The 20,605-nt window shown below is 47.1% G+C and overlaps 2 pseudogenes; both read right to left on the bottom strand.

The window, feature by feature from the left end:
* Positions 1-13,677: 13,677 nt before the first annotated feature.
* LOC129009057 (cell division cycle protein 27 homolog) lies at positions 13,678-15,589 on the bottom strand (annotated as a pseudogene).
* Positions 15,590-16,040: 451 nt separating this feature from the next.
* Positions 16,041-19,292, bottom strand: LOC129008621 (uncharacterized; annotated as a pseudogene).
* Positions 19,293-20,605: the final 1,313 nt, after the last annotated feature.

Genomic DNA, 20,605 nt, shown 5'->3' with positions numbered 1-20,605 from the left:
ATCCATTTCCATATTCTACAAAAAGATGGTTTTCAAACTGCTCAATCAAAGGAATGGTTCAACTCTGTGAGATGAGTGCATGCATCACACAGATGTGTCTCAGAAAGCTTCTGTCTAGTTTTCATGTGAAGATATTCTATTTTTCACCATAGGCCTCAAAGTGTTCAAAAATATCCCTTTGAAGATTCTTCAAAAAGACTGTTTCCAAAATGCTCAATCAATAGAAAGGTTCAACACTGTGAGATGAATTCACACATCTCAAAGCAGTTTCTCAGAAACCTTCTTTCTAGTTTTTATGTGAAGATATTTCCTTTTTCAACATAGGCTTCAAAGCATTCACAAATATACTTTTCAGATTCTACAAAAAGACTGTTACCAAACTACTCAATCAAAAGAGTGGTTCAACTCTGAGATGAATGCACACATCACAAAAAATTTATCAGAAAGCTTCTGTCTAGTTTTTATGTGAAGATATTTCCTTTTTCACCATTGACCTCCAAGTGCTCACAAATATCCCTTTGCCGATTCTCCAAAAATACTGCCTCCAAACTGCTCAATCCAAAGAATATTTCAACTCTGTGAGATGAATGCACACAACCGGAAGTTTCTCAGAAACTTCTGTCAGGCTTTTATGTGATGATATTTCCTTTTTCACCATAGGCCTCCACCTGCTCACAAATATCCCTTTGCAGATCCTACAAGAACAGAGTTTCCAATCTGCTCAATGAAAAGAAACATTTACCTCTGTGAGATGAATGCACACATCACAAAGCAGTTTCTAATAAACCTTCTTTCTAGTTTTTATGTGAAGATATTTCCTTTTTCACCATAGGCCTCAAAGCGCTCACAAATATCCCTCTACAGATTCTATAAGGAGACCATTTCCAAGTTTTTCAATCAAAAGAATGGTTTAACTCTGTGAGATGAATGCACACGTCACAAAGTAGTTTCTTATAGAGCTTCTGTCTAGTTTTTATCTGAAGATATTTCCTTTTTCACCATAGACCTCAAAGCGCTCACAAATATCACTTTGCAGATTGTACAAGAACAGAGTTTCCAGACTGATCAAAGGAATGAAACGTTTAACTCTGTGAGATGAAAGCAGACATCACAAGGCAGTTTCTCAGAAACCTTCTATTAGTTTTTATGTGAAGGTATTTCCTTTTTTACCATGGCCTCAAAGCACTCACAAATATCCCTTTGCAGATTCTACAATAGAATTTCCAAACTGCTCATAATTAGTTTTTAGGACAAACATGAGCATTTAGACACACTACTGGTGGTGCAGCACACATGTATTATCCACACTGAAATTAGGAATTCAACTGAAGTTCATGTGGAGCCGAAAATGTGAATATTTGGGGGACCTTGGAGATGATCTAGCTCACTTTATTTCGTAGAAAAGAAAACAGATTCAGGGAAAGGGCATGCATTGCCTAAGGTGATTCAGCAGTTTTGGCACAGAAACAAAACACACCTAATGTGATTCATCAGGTTTGGAGCAGAAACGCAATACAATCTCTGTTCTTTTGCGTCTCAGATCCAGAAATGTTTCACAATACTGAACTATTTATGTTTCTGATTCCTTATTTTTTCTTTTTAAATTTTGCCAGTATTGTCTTATGAAGATCCTATTCTTTACCCTAAATATTTAAATTTGTTACTAATACTGTCTCATTATAAGTAAAATTTCTTGTTGTTATTATAAATGATTATTCAATCACTTCATTTTTTGGGTGTCCAGTACAAAGTTAGTTACAAATAAACACTATCAGCCTTGGCAGTCCAAGAAGAGCTCAAGTTCTCCAGGGCAAGTCAGGAAAAGGCTAAATGACAGCTGTGCTGCAAGTGGACAGAATACAGCTCTCATACAGTTTATTGAGTATTTGACGTTCTTCAACAATTTCATTAATCTTCAGATTTTTTGCTCTTTGAAGTGAAAGTCTGCTATGACTTTCAAGTTTCTTTTGAAATAATTATAGATTCACAGGAAGTTGCAAAAGGTACAGGGATGTCTTAGGTACTCTTCACTAATTCCAGTGGTGACATCTCGCATAGCCATAGAGCATTATCAAAACCTGGAAACTGACATAGGCACAATTCAGAAAGCTTACTCAGATCACAACCATTTTGTATGCATTCATTTTTATATGTGTGTATGTGTGTATTCTGTGCATTTTTATGTGGTGTAGATCTCTGTAACTACCACTTCCACAGTCAAGATACAGAATTGTAGCCTCATCACCAGGATCCAACTTGCGATCTTTGCTGACACTCTGAGACGTTTTCCTCCACCCTTTCCTCTTGGCAACCCCAAAGTCTGTTCTCCATCTTTACAATTTTATTTCAATAATTTATATAAATGTATTTGTACAAAATCGTATTTTTAAAGGGAAAAAACAAGGCACAGATAGTTTTGTTACCACTGTAAAATAGTCTTTAACATTCATTTGTTTTATGTTCTATTTGTCTCAAAAAAATGTGCTTTGTTCTTTCCCATACTTTCTGATATTAGGATAGGAATTCAATACCAAACAAAACAATTCCATTCACTTTTTTCCACAGCTTGGTTTTCACTGTTGTTGCCTAACATTTATTGTTCCATTTACTCTTTCTCTCTGCTTTCCATCAGATAAAAGTAACTTTGTGTTCTTTGTCTCTTCTAAGAAAACTTGATAATGAGCCTTTAATGTGAATCCCGGACCACCCTTGTTTTGATTTTGTGTTATGGGTGTTCTTTTGTGTGATTGTTCTCATGGAGAGTTCTTGCAAAGCTGGGCTTTTTCAGTGGTTTGTCAAAATGGAAAAAGATATTTAACAAGCCAAACACAAAACGACCTTGCTCCAGGAATGCATCATTTCTGAGAAAACACTACCTCTTCCAACTAGAGATTGTGAATATTACTCATATTATCCTTTACTCCCTTTTATTAAAACTGTATTTTTTTTACACTTTTGTATAACTCGTGTAATAAAATTTGAAACTAAGTGACTGCCCACCAATCACAATTGATGTTAACGATGCTACTGGGACGCCACCCCTACAGTGGCTGCGCCAAGTCTAGGGACTTGCTAGCTTTGCTAAGTTACATGGGATTGCCTACGTACTAAATGGAGATGGGGGACGGGTCCAAGGACGCAGTGGCACCACCCCACCCCAATGTCGAAACTCCAGACGGGGCCCCAGGCACCACCCGGCTGAGAGCCGGAGGTGGGCACACAATGGCGGATGACACTGCAGCTTCTAGCAGGTCACCACCAGAGGCAAGTGAACCCTGGGACAGCAGCCACAAGCCCTGCCAGATGGGCCGAGTGGCAGGCTTCCGGCCCCGGGCACACCGCAACACACACCAGGTGGGTGGGGGGCGGGCGGGTGAGAAGGATGGTGCCTCGGAGGTGTTTTGGGGAGGAGGGGCAGTGGTCGGCAGGTCGCCGGGCTGCCACCAAGGGTGGGCAGTAAAGCACGGAGACCGAGACGCGCTCCCCCACCCTATCCCTAGCAATTCAAATTAATTCTCACAGCTAGCTGCATTGTTCATCGACACAGGAGCCTAGTGATCCACCGCTAAAAGTCATAGTGCCTAGACTCCGGGGAATGATTCACGACCACGACCACTGTACTGATTCTTTCTTTCTTTCTTTCATTGATTTTTTTTATTATTGATTGATTGATTGATTGATTTTGAGATGGAGTCTCACTCTGGGTGAGGTGAGGCGAGGCGAGACGCAATGCTTTGGAAGCTGCAGCACTGCCCTCTAAAGCCCCATTCAAATGCACAAAGCCCTATTCCCTTCCTGGAGTTGGAGCTGATGCCTTCCATTGCCTTGGGCTTCTCTCCATTCAGAAGTTTTACAGGTGCAACCCCACCCAGAGGCTGGCTACGGCTGAGGATTACAGGGTGTGGTGGGGCTGGAAACTCGGTCCCCCATTGTTGCAAGCTCAGCCAAGACATCCCCCGACCCTCATCGCTTGCTCCCCTTTGAGATCCCCTGCCTCCAGCATCTTGGAGGCTGACCTCTTACTTTAATTTCTGTCTTTCTACCTTTCCTGCATTTGAGGAGGGGGTGGAGGAATGAGGGTCTGTGTGGGGAGGTGGTGCGAGGTGGGGACAGAGGGGAGCATCCTAAGGGTCAATTTAGTGTCATGCCTCTTTAACCGCCACCACCGAAGATGAAAGCAACAATCAGCTAAATACTGCGTGTTCTCATCCATAAGTGGGAACTTATAGATGAGAGTTCTGAGTGGGCAGAACAAGGGGGATGAGAGACGCGGGAGCCTACTTGAGGGAGGAGGGGTGGAAGGAGAGACAGCTTCAGGAGAAACCAAAACAAAAGGAAACATGAAAACTGTTGAGTACTGTGCTGAGTGTCCGGGTGATGAAATCATCTGCACACTGAACCCCCCGTCAGAAGTTTACCTTTGTAACAATCTTGCACATGTATGCTTGAACAAGAAATGAAAGTTAGAGGAGAAAGAGAGAGAGAGAGAGAGAGGGAGAGAGAGAAGTGAAAAGAAACACCACCTCCTTGACCTGAGTCAGGGGATTTCCGGCCTTTGGGGGGAACATTCAGCGACAATGCAGTATTTGGGCGTGTTCTTTTTTTTTTTCTTCATTTCTTTTTTTTGGACTGAGTCTCTCTCGTTCTGTCACCCAGGTTGCGATGCAGTGGCGCTCTCTTGGCTCACTGAAACATCTGCTTTCCGGGTTCCAGTGATTCTACTTCGATAACTGGGATTACAGACGCGCACCACGACAGATGGCTAATTTTTCTGTTTTTAGTGGAGACGGGGTTTCTCCATGTTGGCCGCGTTGGTATTGAATTCCTGACCTCAAGTGATCTGCCCTCCTGGGCCTCCCAGTGTTCTGGGACGACAGGCCTGAGCCATAGGGATTTCAGCCTTTAAAAGTGCCCACCCTGCCACCTTTCGCTGCGGGCCTTATGCTCAGAATGACGACGTGTCCTCTCTGCCGTAGGTTGACTCTTTGTGTCCCCTGTGCCATTGCACTGTAGCCTGGGCAGCAAGAGCGAAACACCGTCCCCCCACCTTCCCGTGCAAAAAATAAATAAATAAATAAAATCTCTATACATGACCTATAAGAGTGTGTTCCCATGAGTGATTTCTAACAAATGGCACAGTACACTGAAAGCATTGGCTCACATCTGTCATCCCAGCACTTTGGGAGGCTGAGGTGGGTGGGTCACCAGGTCAGGAGTTCAAGACCAGCCTAGCCAACATGGTGAAACCCCGTCTCTACTGAAAATACGAAACTGAGTCGGGCGCGGTGGGGCAGGCACCTGTAATCCCAGCTACTCGGGAGGTTGAGGCAGGAGAATCACTTGAACCTGGCAGGTGGAGGTTGCAGTGACCTGGGATGGCGCCACTGCACTACAGCCTGGATGACAGAGTGAGACTCGGTCTCTAAATAAATAAATAGAAAGAAAGAAAGAAAGAAAGAAAGAAAGAAAGAAAGAAAGAAAGAAAGAAAGAAAAGAAGAAAAGAAAGAAAAGAAAAGAAGAGAAGAGAAGAAAAGAAAAGAAAAGAAACCAGAAAAGAAAGAGAAAATGAAAGAAAAGGCACTGTATCGCTACTGGGCTAGGACCTTCTCTCTTTCTGTCTGTTTCTCTCTGTCTCTCTCTGTCTGTCTCTGTCTTTCTCTATCTGTCTCTTTATCTGTCTGTCTGTCTCCTTCTTTCTCTCTGTCTCTCTCTCTCTCTCTGCCTGTCTCACTGTGTCTGTCTTCTGTCTAACTCTTTCTCTGCCTGTCTCTCTCCCTCCCTGTCTGTTTCTCTCTCTCTCTGTCTCTCTCTTTCTGTCTGTTTCTCTCTGTCTGTCTCTGTTTCTCTCTGTCTTTCTCTGTCTGTCTCTGTTTTTCTCTGTCTGTCTCTTTCTTTTTCTGAGTCTCTCTGTCTCTCTTGCTCTCTCTCTCTGTCTCTCTCTCTGTTCCTATCTTGTCTTACTCTCTCTCTCTACCCGTCTGTCTCTCTCTCTCTCTGTCTGTCCCTCTTCCTCCCTTTGTCTCTCTCCCTCTCTCTCTCACTCTCTCTGTCTGTCTCTCTTTCTGTCTGTTTCTTTCTGTCTCTCTGTCTCTCTGTCTCATCTCTGTCTCTCTCTCTTTCTGTCTGTCTCTGTCTGTTTCTCTCTACCTGTCTCTCTCACTGTGTCTGTCTTCTCTCTTGCTCTCTTTCTCTGCCTGTCTGTCTCTCTCTCTCTCTCCCTGCCTTTCTGTTCTCTCTCTCTCTCTGTCTCTCTTTCTGTTTCTCTTTGTCTGTCTCTTTCTGTCTCTTTCTCTGTCTGTCTGTCTCTCTCTTTCTTTTTTTTTTTTTCACACGGAGTCTCACTGTGTTGCCCAGGCTGGAGTGCAGTGGCACCATCTTGGCTCACTGCAAGCCCCACCTCCCAGGTTCACGCCATTCTCCTGCCTCAGCCTCCCGAGTAGCTGGGACTATAGGCGCCCGCCACCAAGCTCAACTAATTTTTTGTATTTTTAGTAGAGACGGGATTTCACCGTGTGAGCCATGATGGTCTCGCTCTCCTGACCTCGTGATCCACCTGCCTCAGCCTCCCAAAGTGCTGGGATGACAGGAGTGAGCCACCGCACCCGGCCTGTCTCTCTCTTTCTTTGTTTCTTGTCTCTCTATGTGCCTATCTTCTGTCTTACTCTCTTTCTCTGCCTGTCGGTCTCTCTCTCTCTGTCTGTCTCTCTCCCTCCCTGTCTGTTTCTCTCTCTCTGTCTCTCTCACTCTCTCTGTCTCTCTCTCGCTGTTTCTCTATGTCGGTCTGTCTGTCTCTCTCTGTCTCTCTCTTTCTTTCTCTGTCTCTGTCTCTCTCTCCCTCTGCCTGTCTCTCACTGTGTCTCTCTTCTGTCTTACTCTCTTTCTCTGCCTGCCTCTCTGTCTCTCTCTCCCCCTCTCTTTCTATTTCTCTCTCTCTATCTCTCACTCTCTCTCTCTGTCTCTCTCTCTGTTTCTTTCTGTCTGTCTCTGTCTTTCTCTGTCTGTCTGTCTCTGTCTCTCTCTGTCTCTCTCCCTCCCTGTCTGTCTCTTTCTCTATCTCTGTCTCTCTCTTTCTATTTCTCTCTCTTTCTCTATCTCTGTCTCTCTCTCTTTCTGTTTCTCGGTGTCCATCTCTGTCTTTCTCTGTCTGTCTCTTTTTCTGTCTGTTTCTCTCTTTCTTTCTCTCGGTCTCTGTCTCTCTGTCTCTCTCTGCCTGTCTCTCTCACTGTGTCTGTCTTCTGTCTTACTCTCTTTCTCTGCCTGCTTGTCTATCTCTCTGTCCCTCCCTTTCTCTCTCTCTCTCTCTGTTTCTCTCTGTCTGTCTCTGTGTGTCTGTCTTTTTCTCTCTTTCTGTCTCTCTCTCTCTTTCTGTTTCCTCTCTGTCTGTCTCTCTCTCTCTCTGTCTCTCTCCCCCCGTCTGTCTGTTTCTCTCTCTCTCTCTGTCTCTATCTCTCTCTCTCTCTTTCTTTCTGTTTGTCTCTGTCTCTCTCTGTCCATCTCTGTCTTTCTATGTCTGTCTCTTTCTCTGTCAGTCTGTCAGACCCCCCATGCCAGAGAGGACCCTGCCCCTTCCATGAAAGTGAGAAGTGCCTGCTTAGAGAGGCCGAGAGGAATCCAGACAGACGGGCCTTGCTAGGCTTCACCACTCAGTGTATGATTTTGGCAGGTCGATGCTGGGTCCCCACTTGGATGGAAGGGGCATATTCAGACTTTTCTCTCTGTCAGGTGTGGCGTCCATACTTCTCGTATTTCCCTGATAAGCTCCTCGAATAAAAAATACATGGTTAAGGCCGGGCGTGGTGGCTCACGTCTGTCATCCCAGAACATTGGGAGGCCGAGGCAGGGGATCACGTGAGGTTGGGAGTTCGAGACCAGCCTTGCCGCCACGGCAAAACCCTGTCTCTACTAAAAATACTAAACTGAGTCGGGTGCAGTGGGGTATGCGCCTGTAATGCCAGCTACTCGGGAGGCTGAGGCGGGAGAATCACTTGAACCTGGGAGGCGGAGGCTGCAGTGAGCTGAGATCGCACCACTGCACTACAGCCCGGGCTGTAGAGTGAGTGAGACTCTGTCTCTAAACAAACAAACAAACAAATAAATAAATAAATAAATAAATAAATGCCTTCTTTTCCATGCTGACTGACACTTGCAGGCATCAGTTGTCTTTGGGCATCATCTAGCGGCCACTGTTATTGAAAGTCTAGGTGACATGGAGGGAGGTCTCGCAGACTTCACGGAGGCTGGGGCAACGGGTTTCTCTCTCTCCCTTCTGGAGACCCATCCCTCTCTCCCCAGTTGCCTAGGAAACCTCCACCCTGGCGGGAGCCCTATTGTTTTTTGATCAGCGCTTTAGTTTTCTTTGTGTGTTGGATTCTTTCATGTGCATAGACTCTTCTACTTGGGTTTTAGGAGGGGTCAGTTTAATTTTCAAGTCGCCCCCGGCTCCCCTCACTACCCACGTCCCTTTACCTTCATTTAGTGAGTCAGTTAGGCGGGTTGACCCCAACCCCCCACCCCCCGCCTCCCAACACCCTGCTTGGAAACCTTCCAGAGCCACCCTGGTGTGCCTCCGTCTTCTCTCCAATTCCCCCACCCCTTACCGGCTATCTCATTTTTGCCAGGCTGACATTTGCAACAGTGGGAGTCAGGCCTCACTCAGTGGCCACCGTTTTTGAAGATGGAGGTGGCACGGTCCCACTTCCCTGGAGGCAGCTCGGGCTGATGGCATAGCCCTTGACCCGCGTGGGCAAGCGGGCGGGTCTGCTGTTTTGGGGTTTTTTTCCCCCGTGTCCCTCCTCCGGCCTCCCTCCCTAGGAAAGCTTCACCCTGGATGGGTCTCAATCACCTTTTATCATGATGTTTTAGTTTCTCCGCCCTCCGGCCAACATAGTTTCACAATGGGAATGGCATCACAGCTCTAGTCTGGGCCTTCTTAGTATTTGCCCAAAATAGAAACGTTTTCTGAAAACTAATATTTTGCTCACTTAAGATTTCCAGGGACGGTGCCTTGGCCCGTGTTTGTTGTTTTGTTTTGTTTTGTTCGTGGTTTTCCTTTTTCGTATGTATTTATTTTCATGTGAAGTAGAAATCCCCAATTTTCAGGAAGACGTATATTTTCCCCAAGACATGTTAGCTGCTGTTTTCTTCGGTCATTAACTAGCGCTTTTGTGAATCTCTCAATGTGTAGTGAGAGCCGATTGATGTTTACTTCAGAACATCTTATTTTCTAGAAATCCATAAGTGAATGCTGCTGCTGCTCTTGCTGTTGCTGCTGCTCTTGTTGCTGTTGTTGTTTTCAAAGCACACCCCGGCCACCCTTAACGGAATCAAAAGCGTTATAAAATATGTGTAATTATTTCCTGAGCACGTCCTTCCTCCTCCTCTCTCTGTCTCTCTGTCTGTCTCTGTCTCTCTCTTTCTCTGTCTTCTCTCTCTCTCTCTGTCTCTCTCTCTCTGCCTGTCTGTCTATTTCTCTCTCTCTCTGCCTGTCTCTCGCACTGTGTCTGTCTTCTGTCTTACTCCCTTTCTTTGCCTGTCTCTCTCTCTCTCTCTGCCTGTCTGTCTGTCTGTCTCTCTCTCTCTCCCTGTCTGTCTGTTTCTCTTTGTCTGTCTCTTTCTTTCTCTCTGTCTCTCTGTCTCTGAGTGTCTCTCTCTATGCCTGTCTCTCTCACAGTGTCTGTCTTCTTTCTTTCTCTGCCTGCCTGTCTCGCTCTCTCTTTCTCTCTCTCTGTCTCTCTCTCTCTCTTTGTTTCTCTCTGTCTCTCTGTCTGTCTCATCTTTATCTGTCTGTCTCTTTGTCTGTCTGTCTGTATCTCTCTTTCTTTCTTTGTCTCGCTGTCTGTCTCTCTCTCTGTCTCTCTCACTGTGTCTGTCTTCTGTCTTATTCTCTTTCTCTGCCTGTCTGTCAGTCTCTCTCTCTCCCTGTCTGTCTCTCTCTCTCCGTCTGTCTGTTTTTTCTCTCTCTCTTTGCCTGTCTGTCTCTCTGTCTCTGTCTCTCTCTCTGTGTGTGTCTGTCTTCTGTCTTACTGTCTTCCTCTGCCTGTCTGTCTGTCTCTCTCTCTCCTTGTCTGTGTCTCTCTGTCTCTTTCTCTGTCTCTGTCTGTCTCTCTCTTTCTGTTTCTCTCTCTCCCTCTGTCTGTCTCTTTCCCTCCGTCTGTCTCTCTCTTTCTTTCTCTCTGTCTCTCCAACTCTCTGTGTCTCTGTGTGTGTGTGTGTGTGTGTGCTTTCTGCCTTACTTTCTTTCTCTGCCTGTCTGTTTGCCTGTCGGTCTGTCTCTCTCTCTCTGTCTGTCTCTCTCTCTTTCTGTCTTTCTCTCTTAGTGTATTTTGTGTCTCTCTGTCTGTCTCTCTGTCTCTGTCTCTCTCCTCTCTCTCACTCGCTTGCTCTCTGGCTCTCTCTATCTCCCGCCCTCTCTTTCTTGGCAAAATAAGTTCAAGTATATCTAATCTAATCCATTACCACTGCCTGAATTCTTAACTTTAAAAATCCCAGATTTGATCTCCCTACAGAATGCTGTACAGAACTGGAGAGTTGATTTCTGGACTAGGATACCTCGTAGATACTACATATTAATAAATATCCCACCCTAAAATCTGGGGTTGCTTCTAGCTCGACTGTCTCGAAAAATCATACCTCTGTTCACCTAGGATGATGGGAAGGTTTTCTCAGTGTGCATCCGCTCGTGTCCTTCATGACCTATGACCAAGCCCTTTCCGTTCTCTCACAAATATGTATCTGCAAACACTTCTCTCCATTTCCGCAACTACCCACGGCCCTTTGTGGAACCACTGGCTCTTTGAAAAAAAAAATCCCAGAAGTGGCTTTGGCTTTTTGGCTAGGAGGTCTAAACCTGCTGAGAACTTTCATGCCCAGGATTCTGTGTGAACAAAAGTGCTTCTGCTGGGAGCTGGGATCCTCGGGACCATGCTAGCTAGTGCTGGATGAGTCTCTGGAAGGATGCACAGGACTCTGCAAAGCTGACCTGTCCCACCGAGGTCAAATGGATACCTCTGCGTTGGCCCGAGGTCTCCAACGTACATCACCGTCACCAACCAGCAACGTCAGCATCCTTGTGAGCCTGGCCAAGGCCCCGACTCTGGGGAGACTCTTGGGAGCCCGGCCTTTGTTGGCTACACTCCAAAGGGATGGTGACTCCACCCACAAGGTCCCCACTGAACTTCAATGTGGAGCGTAGGTCAGAGAGGGGACCAGGAGGGGAGACGTCCTGACAGGAGATGAGTTCCCTAGGCTCTGTCCAACCCACTCATGTCCCACGTACCGGGCACCCATGGGACACCACCGCTTTATCCCCTCCTCTGTCCACAGCCACCCCAACCCCACCCCGCAACCCACGCACACACGCTGGAGGTTACAAAACATCACGGCGTGAATAGAGCCTGACGGAGCGAGAGCTCATTTCACGAGGCGGGGGTGGTGGGATGGTGTGGGGTGGGGTGGGGGTTGGGGGTCTGTAGAGAGCCCGATTCTCCCTCGAGGGTGGCTACAGGATACAAATGAATATTGCTTCTTGGGCGGAGGGGCTACTTTAGGCTGTCACGTTTGTGGGACTGTCTCTCAAACCCTTCCGTGAGGCCACAAAATAGATTCCACCCCACCCCTCAACGTTTCCCCTGGGCTGGATATATCCTGTCAAGAGACCTGAGCCTGACACGTTGAGTTAAACACCTTTATTGGCTTTCTGTGTTTGTTTGCTTCGAGATGGAGTCTTGCTCTGTCTGCCCGTGGCTGGAGTGCAGTGGCGTGATCTCAGCTCACTGCAAACTCTGTCTCCTGGGTTAGAGTGATTCTCCTGCCTCAGCACAACCACACCCGGCTCATTTTTTTATTTTTGGTAGACACGGGATTTGACCCTGTTTCATTGGTTTTCACTGGAGATTCTAGATTCGAGTCACACCTCATTGTGTGCAACATAGTGACTTCTTTTTTTTTTTAAAGCACAATATATCTGCTTTATTTGAGTGGCTTTGTATATCGTTATGATTGTGTTATAGATGAAGAAAAGTTATTAAACACGGTGCTAATGATAGTGAAAGTGAAAACAAAAGAAAGGCTATCTATTTAGTAGTTAGAATAAAGTTGCTCAGTATTTCGAGTTACCTAAATACGTCAGCATTTAAACTCCTCCTACTAAAAGCTTGCCAATCTGAATAATCCTCCTTTAAACACAATTTTTGATATGGTTAAGGTTTTTAAGAAAGTGACTCTTGTAGAATAGCTGAACAGACAATACACATTTAGAAAAGAACAGCACAAGGATCAACCAGACTTGGGAAAAAATCAAAAACAACACAAGCCTTATGAAGAACTGAGTTCTTAAAATATTTTGGAGAGCATAGCTATAGGAAGAGAAGGCAATATTGGCAAGTTGATTGTTACATTTGTCAGCAAAAGCTAGCACTATGTTTTTGGCAATCTTTCAGGCACTGCAACTACTACTGCAAAATGAGATATAATCCATTAAACAACATATTCACAAATCAAAAAATATTTTAGTAATATTATGCTTCAGATTTAGAAGCAAATCAAGTGTTAAAACTCAACTGCTATAATAATTAACCCCAAAGATAACCATATCTGACAATAAAGCTTCCACAGAGTTATGACATCAGAATTATACTTTCTCTTGATATTTACTTATTTATTTTATTTTATTTTATTTTATTTTATTTATTTTATTTTATTTTATTTTTTATTTTTTTCTTGAGATGGCGTCTCACTCTGTCACCCACGCTGGAGTGCAATGGCATAATCTTGGCTCAGTGCAACCTCCACTTCCCAGGTTCAAGCAATTCTCCTGCCTCAGCCTCCTGAGTAGCTGGGACTACAGGCGCCCACCACCATGCCCAGCTAATTTTTATACTTATAATATAGACGAGTTTTCACCATGTTGGCCAGGATGGTCTCGATCTCTTGATGTGATCTGCCTGCCTTGGCCTCCCAAAGTGCTGGGATGACAGGCATGAGCCACCATGCCTGGCCTTCTCTTGATATTTAAACTTTTATGCCAGTCCAGAAAAATACAATAAATGTCAACAGTAAGTATGGTGTTGAGGTAGAAGTAGGACCAAACTTTTTCATAAGTTATTCAGTTGATAACAATATGACCTGGGTAGTAATTTCCTATGTGTCTACTTATACACAAATACAAAAAAGTAAAACAGAGATACTTCTAAATAAAAGGGTACACTAAGTTCTTAATAGTAACTCAATAAACTGGAACACTGTCAAAAAGCAGCAACTAGTGAATTTTTCAGTGTTGTTTTCTATTATCCAATAAGTGAATTATGCTATTCCTTTCCAATTTCCCAAGCACTTTTTGTCCCAATCACCATTTCTGTGTTTGAAGAAAAAGTAACAAATGAAGTAACAAAACTAAATAAGGAAACAAACAAAACACAACTACAGTATCTGCAAAAGTTTGGTAGAAGACTGAAAGTGTTGAGTATAAGCATCTGGTGTTCTATTATAATTAGTTAACTGAAGAGTTTGTTAAAGACATACATTTCATAAGAAAACATGTTAGTTTGAAGTTATTGACCAGTATGTACCATCCCTAAGTATTAGTAACGAAATTCATGACAATAAAGAGCTATCTAACAAGAAAAATTAGTGACTACCAGCACCATCAACAACACTTTGTCTTTACACTTCATTACCACTTACCATGCATTATAATGTCTAGGATTGACTCTGATAGCATTTTGAAAACAAGCTAATGCTTTGTCTAATTCTTCAGTTAAGACAAACTCTCTCCCTAATAGAGTATAGGCATAAGCATAATTTGGATCCACTTGGATAGCTCTCTGGGAGAATTTAATTGCAATATCGTGTTCCCGCTGCAGACTGAAACAGTTCCCTGCAGCACACCAGGCCTCTGGCGAATTTTTATCCATGTCTGCTAAGTCTTTTGACAGAAATGAAAGAGAGACATCTTATTGAAGATGCTAAAGTGTTGTAGAGTAGATTTCCATGCCTTCGACTCTATAATTCTCAATCCTTCTAACTTCTGAGAATATTGTTTCAGCTTGCATGTACTCTGAAATTTCAAAATAGGCCCTTCCAATTTGGCACAGTACCCAACCAGTATTGTAGTGGTGAGAAGGTAGATGGCTCAAAATATTTATAGCTTCTTTGCAGTAGTATGAACACAAAGCTAAATAACCTATCCCCCTTTCACGAAGAAGGCTCGTCAAGCCTTCTGCTGCTTTTTGTAGATTAAAAGTCTGAATCTGATGTGTGATTGTGGATATTTTCTCTTCTGAATTGATGGAAGAGTCCAATTTTGTAATTTCCAGGTTGTCATTTATATTAGGTTGAGTTATTCCTCCTTTATTAGTTTTAATTTTTGTTTTTCTGTTTGGGGTTTTAGGTGGAAACTTCATTTTTAATTTCTTCCTATTCTCTTTGGTTGTGGAAATGTCACTGGTAGAGTCGTGAAGATTTTTGATGCAGTGCATTTGAGGGAGATGTCATAGTGGGGCTCATTACCTGATGTGTTGTACTTATTTATGGACCAGAACTTTCTGTTTGTGAAATAATTGGAGTTACCTCTCGGCTATTTCCACTCTGCGAGAAGACAGACTTTGCTCCAGTTTGGCCAATTCCGGCAACAGACTTTTTTGAAAGGGCTCCAGTGGATTGCACATCAATTACAGAGTGTGTATTAGTGTCGTTTTGTAAATAAGATCCATCTCCAGGACGTGGGGTTTCTAATGGCAAAATCCCAAAACTTGGGGTTAATGGACTAAGAACTGCTGGTCCTGTTAATAAACTTCGACCAGTTTTTGGTTTATTTTGAACCTGTTTAGATAATATGGAAGATCCTGTTCCCAGTGGGACAGTATCAGGTGAAATTACAGCTGAATCAATAGAAGACACTGGGGAATCTGTATTCAAGGAATATTTTGAATTGGAAGATTCTAAATTCAATCTGTGTAATTCAGTTGTGTCCTGGGGTGTTTCCATAAGAACGGTCTCAGGCTGTCTGTGACATAAACTGTGATTAGGTACTTCTGTTTTGCAAGAGTTGGGCAGACAGTTGCTAAAGTTCTGTAAAGATGTGAATTTAAATGTTTGGTCAGGATCTGGCTTTTCACCTATTTCACATAATGATTCAAAGGGATACCAGAGGAAAGGATTTAAACTAAGTCTCTTTTTGTAACTTTCTGATCCTTTGCCAAGCCGATCTGTCTTGCAATATACATGTCCCAACAATGGAAGGAGAAAGCAAGCTGAGTCACCAAACTCAGTGACAATATCATCATGGCTTTTCTGCTTATTAAACACTCCACCAGATAAGATTTGTTCCCAGTCTGCAAGCTTACTGATATCAACACAACATTTTGCAGGCAGGTATTTGCATTGCGGTGTAGGACAACTGTGTCTTTTCAAGAGTCTATATGCTTTATAGGCCTTTTCTGGGCGGCAAGAACAGGTCGCCAGTAAAAACAAGGCTTCTTCTGAGTGTCCTTCTGCATAAAGGTGTTCTGTGAGAAAAAACCCATCTCGATAAGCATAGTGGTTTAGTGCTTGCCATATAGCATCATGGACGGGTTCCTGCAGCACTGTCATCCTCGAGGCAAAGGCACAATTTTTGCAGTGCCCCAGGAAACCCCCACCCCACCCACCCCCCTCCCCCCTGTAGCGGCTCCGGCCCGGCCAGCCTTGGCTCATTTAAAATCACCAGTTACCGGGGGATGGGGGAGGCCGAGCCAGAATGACTTCTTTACCCTGTCGACTCTGGAAAGCCCGGCCCCTTGTGATCCACTGCAAAGCGAAAGTCACCTCATGTTTGGAAAACGCATCCACTCCCAAGTTCAGTGGAGGGATGTGGCATGTACGACGAAGGACTCTCTTCCTTCTGATTTGGTCTGCACGGTGGGGCCTAAGGCTGGAGCTCTCTCTGTGCAGACCGCTGACTCCCTCTATCTTGGGTTCCATCGGCCCCACACTGGGACACAGGACTTGGCAGATTCTGGCCCTTCCTGGCCCTTAAGTCACTGTCAGAAACCCCATCTCGTGTTCAGATGCCCCAAATAACTGTGGCTCGTGCCTCTCTGGAAACATTGGAAATCTCTCCTCTACGCATGGTCACCTAAAACCCCAGGAGCTCGAGACACACGTCTGCCATCCACCTCACTGCTTTTGGGAGAGAATGCTGAGAGTGTCTTGCCGAATCTCTCTTGACTTGAGTTCTTCATGGGTGTGTGGTTAAGACGTAGTGAGACCAGGTGTGTTAACTCAGGCCGCGTGCTGGTAGCTCATGCCTGTAACCCCAACACTTTGGGAGGTCGAGGCTGTAGGATCCCTTGAAGAATCGCCTAACCCTGGGGAGGTTGAGGCTTCAGTGTGTGAGCCATAATGGTGTCACTGCGTTCCAGTCTGGGTGAAAGACAGAGTGAGGCCCTGTCACAGGCAGGCAGGCAGGCAGGCAGGCAGGCAGACAGACAACAGCTGTATTATGATCTTCTCAGGGTAGGAAGCAAAAATAACAGAATACAGCACTTAATTCTTTTTTTTTTTTTTTTTGGGATGGTGTTTCACTCTTGGTGCCTATGCTGGAGTGCAATGACACCATCTCGGCTCACCGCAACCTCCACCTCCCGTGTTCAGGTGATTTTCCTGCCTCAGCCTCCTGAGTAGCTGGGATTACAGGCATGTGCCACCACATCCGGCTGATTTTGTATTGTTAGTAGAGACAGCATTTCTCCATGTGGGTCAGGCAGGTCTCGAACTGGCCACGTCATGTGATCTGCCCACCTAGGCCTCCCAAAGTGCTGGGATGACAGGTGTCAGCCATTGTGACCAGCCAGCTACGTTTTCTTTTAAATTTTCAATTTTAATCTATTTATTATTGTCATTATTATTATTATTATTATTATTATTTTGAGACGAAATTTCACTCTGTTGCCCAGACTGGAGTGCAGTGGCATGATGTCGGCTCACTGCAAGCTCTGCCTCCCGGGTCCACCCCATTCGCCTGTATCAGCCTCCCAAGTAGGTGCGACTACAGGCTCCCGCCACCATGCCTGGCTAATTTTTTGTATTTTGAGTAGAGACGGGTTTTCACTGTGGTAGCCAGGATGGTCTCGATCTCCTGATGCCCGTGATCCGCCCACCTCGGCCTCCCAAAGTGCTGGGATTACAGGCGTGAGTCACCATGCCCGGCCTATTTATCTATTTATTAACTTTGAGTCCAGGTTCTGAAACCAGTTAGTTTTTGTATTTTTTTAGAGACGAGGTTTCAGCATGTTGCCAAAGCTTGGATCGAGGGATCCACCTTCCCTCGCCTCCCAAAGTGCGGAGATGACAGGCATGAGCCTACCGCACCCGGCTCCCCCCTTCCACCCCCAGCTTATCACTCAGGTGCCCGAGGCCCAGCAGTGGTGTGTGTTTCCCACCCCCAGCGCCCCCTCCTCCGGTCGCCGCCATGGTGTCCGCGAGTGGGTCCTGAGGGAGCTCGTTGGTGTGGGGGTCAAGGCAGTTGAGTGAGACACGCCCCTGCCACGCAGGGAAGGGCGCCGCCTGGTCTGGTGAGTGCAGGTCCCATACTCCCCTCTGGCGTGTGTGCGCGGGGCATGTTAACGATCGCGGTGGGCTGGGGCAGGTGAAGAGTGTGCCGGCCAGCCGCCGAGGGGCTAGCATTCTGCCTCCGACAGGTTGTCTGTGGGTTTACTTGGAGGTGCTTTGCCTGGGAGATAGGAGGTGGGTGGACGCGGAGTCCTTAGGGGATTGCGCTCACGTGCAGCTGTGAGGTCCTCTGCCCAGACCGCGAAGGCTCAAGGTTGCCGCATGCAGATTTTTCCTGGTACCGCAAGCCCCCTCCCTTCCCCAGGCAACCCTGAGCACCTCTGCGGGCCCGACGAGGGGTGACTGGCGGGTGGGGAATGTGACCCACCCTCGGTGAGAAAGCGTTCTCTAATGATCCGAGAGGTGTGCCTTTGGGGTACCGGATCCCCCGGCCTGCCGCCTCTCTCTGCGTTATGGTAGCACTGCCGTAGCAACTTGCTTGCAGAGGACACTCCTCCACTTCCCCGTCGATGGGGCGAGGGGGGAAGAGAGAGGGTTGCCCGGCCTCCACGGTGGGGACCGAGAGTGGCTCGTTGCCTACTGTGTGGCCCACGCCTCCTCCTTCCGAGTCTGTGCGTGAGCGGTGGCTGTGCCCGGCGTTCCGTCCGGTGCGTGACCCGCTCCACTGCAAGCTGGCTCTTCGCCTGCTCCCCTGTGGAGTAGCGACCGTGCCAACGACCACATTTGCATGGCACGGGGTTGGGCCACCTGGCCATGGGAAGCATCCCAAGTAGGGGGCGCATTGTTCTCCTGGAGCTTGACCAGGTTGGAGGATCGACGGGAAATGAGCAATGTGGCCTTGGCATTGGGTTTGTGGCTGAGGTCGCTTTGGGGTCCTAATGGCAGGACCTGGGGCTGATGAGGTGGGTCTTGGTGAGTGCCGAGGGCCATCCGTCATCCTAGGTGTGGAGCTGTGGGACCTCCCTCGTGCCTGTGGTTGTGGGATCCCATGGCCGTGTTTTCCTGGTGGCCCGGCCGTGCCTGAGGTTTCTCCCCGAGCCGCCCCTCTGTGGGCTCCCCGGTGCCCTTGCCCTCGCAGTCCCTAGCCTTGCCTGTCTGTGCCCCCCTCCATGCCCACTGATCCTCTCTCCCTGAGCGGCTCAGCAGCTTAGGCTCTGGTGGCCCCGTCTGGGACTAAACCCAGCTCCGCCTTGTGGGGCACTGCCACCGGCCACTGTTTGGCCTGTTGTCCATGTCTCTGGGCGCACGCCTTTGGGACCAGGTCGGCGGCGCCCCACATGGGCCTTGTGGGCACCTGGAGGGTTTAGGGTCGGCCTGCAGCACATGTGGGGGAGAGGGTTCTGGGGGCTGGACGCGATGGCGGCAGCGGTGGCAGAGCCGCGGGCCCACCGAAGGCCAGTCGGATGCTCTAGGTGCTGCGCTGAGCCACCTTCATGCTCGGAGGGCACTAGCAGTGAGATCTCAGGCACCGCGGTCTGCCTCTCATTCGCTGCCCAAACTTCAGGGCCACCGTGCGCCCGCCGCACGTGAATGGCCGCCAGTCCCTCGCAGCTGCCGTGTACGGGTCAGGCAGTCTGCCTCCTCGCACGTGGGCGTGAAGGGTTGGAAGTGGTGAGCCGGTGGGGGGGTGTTGTGTCTTGTGGGTGGATGGGATGTCCGGTTCGCCACCCCACCGCCCCCCTCCCACCACCCCACACTGTTCCCTCCCTCTCACACGCCCCGTCACCCTCCCTGCCATGCCCATCCTCACGACTGGGACTCTGGGCTCACCCTCGTGAGGCCCGGAGGCTGCTTTCTATCTACATGGTTGATCCTACGAGAACCATGTGCTTGTCTCAAAGATTAAGCCATACATGTCTAAGTACGCAGGGCCAGTACAGTGAAACTGTTAATGGCTCATTAAATATGTTATGGTTCTTTTGGTTGCTTGCTCCTCTCCTACTTGGAAAACTATAGTAATTCTAGAGCTAATACATGCCGAAGGGTGCTGACTCAATTCACGGGGAAGTTGTGTGCATTTGTCAGATCAAAACCAACTCTGTCAGCCCCTCTCCGGCCCCGGCCGTGGGGGCCGGGTGCCGATGGCTTTGGTGACTCTAGATAACCTCAGGCCAATCACACGCCCCCAGTGGCAGTGACGACCCCTTTGAATGTCTGCCCTATCAACTTTCAATGGTAGTTGCTGTGCCTACCATGGTGACCATGGGTAACAGGGAATCAGGGTTCGATTCTGGAGAGGGAGCCTGAGAAATGGCTACCACATTCAAGGAAGGCAGCAGGCATGCAAATTACCACTCCCCACCCGGGTAGGTAGTGACGAAAAATAACAATACAGGACTCTTTTGAGGCCTTGTAATTGGAATGAGTCCACTTTAAATCTTTTAACGAGGATCCATTGGAGGGCAAGTCTGGTGCCAGCAGCCGCGGTAATTCCAGCTCCAATAGCGTATATTAAAGTTGCTGCAGTTAAAAAGCTCGTAGTTGGATCTCGGGAGCGGGCGGGTGGGCGAGTCACAGCCCGTCCGCACCCCTTGCGTCTCAGCGCCCCCTCGATGCTCTTAGCTGAGTGTCCCATGGGCCGAAGCGTTTACTTTCAAAAAGTTAGAGTTTTCAAAGCAGGCCTGAGCCGCCTGGATACCACAGCTAGGAATGACAAAATAGGACTGCGGTTCTATTTTGTTGGTTTTCGGAACTGAGGCCATGATTAAGAGGGACGGCCGGGGGCATTTGTATTGCGCCGCTAGAGGTGAAATTCTTGGACCGGTGCAGTTCGGATCGGAGCAAAAGCATTTGCCAAGAATGTTTTCATTAACCAAGAATGAAAGTCAGAGGTTCCAAGACGATCAGATAGCGTCGTAGTTCCAACCATAAATGATGCCGACTGGTGATGCAGCGGCGTTATTTCCATGACCCACTGGGCAGCTTCCAAGGAACCAGTCTTTGGGTTTTTGGGTTTCCGGGGGAGTATGGTTGCAAAGCTGAAACTTAAAGGAATTGGTGGAAAGGCACCACCAGGAGTGGAGCCTGCAGCTTAATTTGACTCAACACGGGAAATAT

Source organism: Pongo pygmaeus, chromosome 16, assembly GCF_028885625.2.
Source record: "Pongo pygmaeus isolate AG05252 chromosome 16, NHGRI_mPonPyg2-v2.0_pri, whole genome shotgun sequence".
NCBI lineage: Eukaryota > Metazoa > Chordata > Mammalia > Primates > Hominidae > Pongo > Pongo pygmaeus.
Note: the sequence above shows the minus strand (reverse complement) of the source record. Positions and strands in the feature narration are given on the sequence as shown.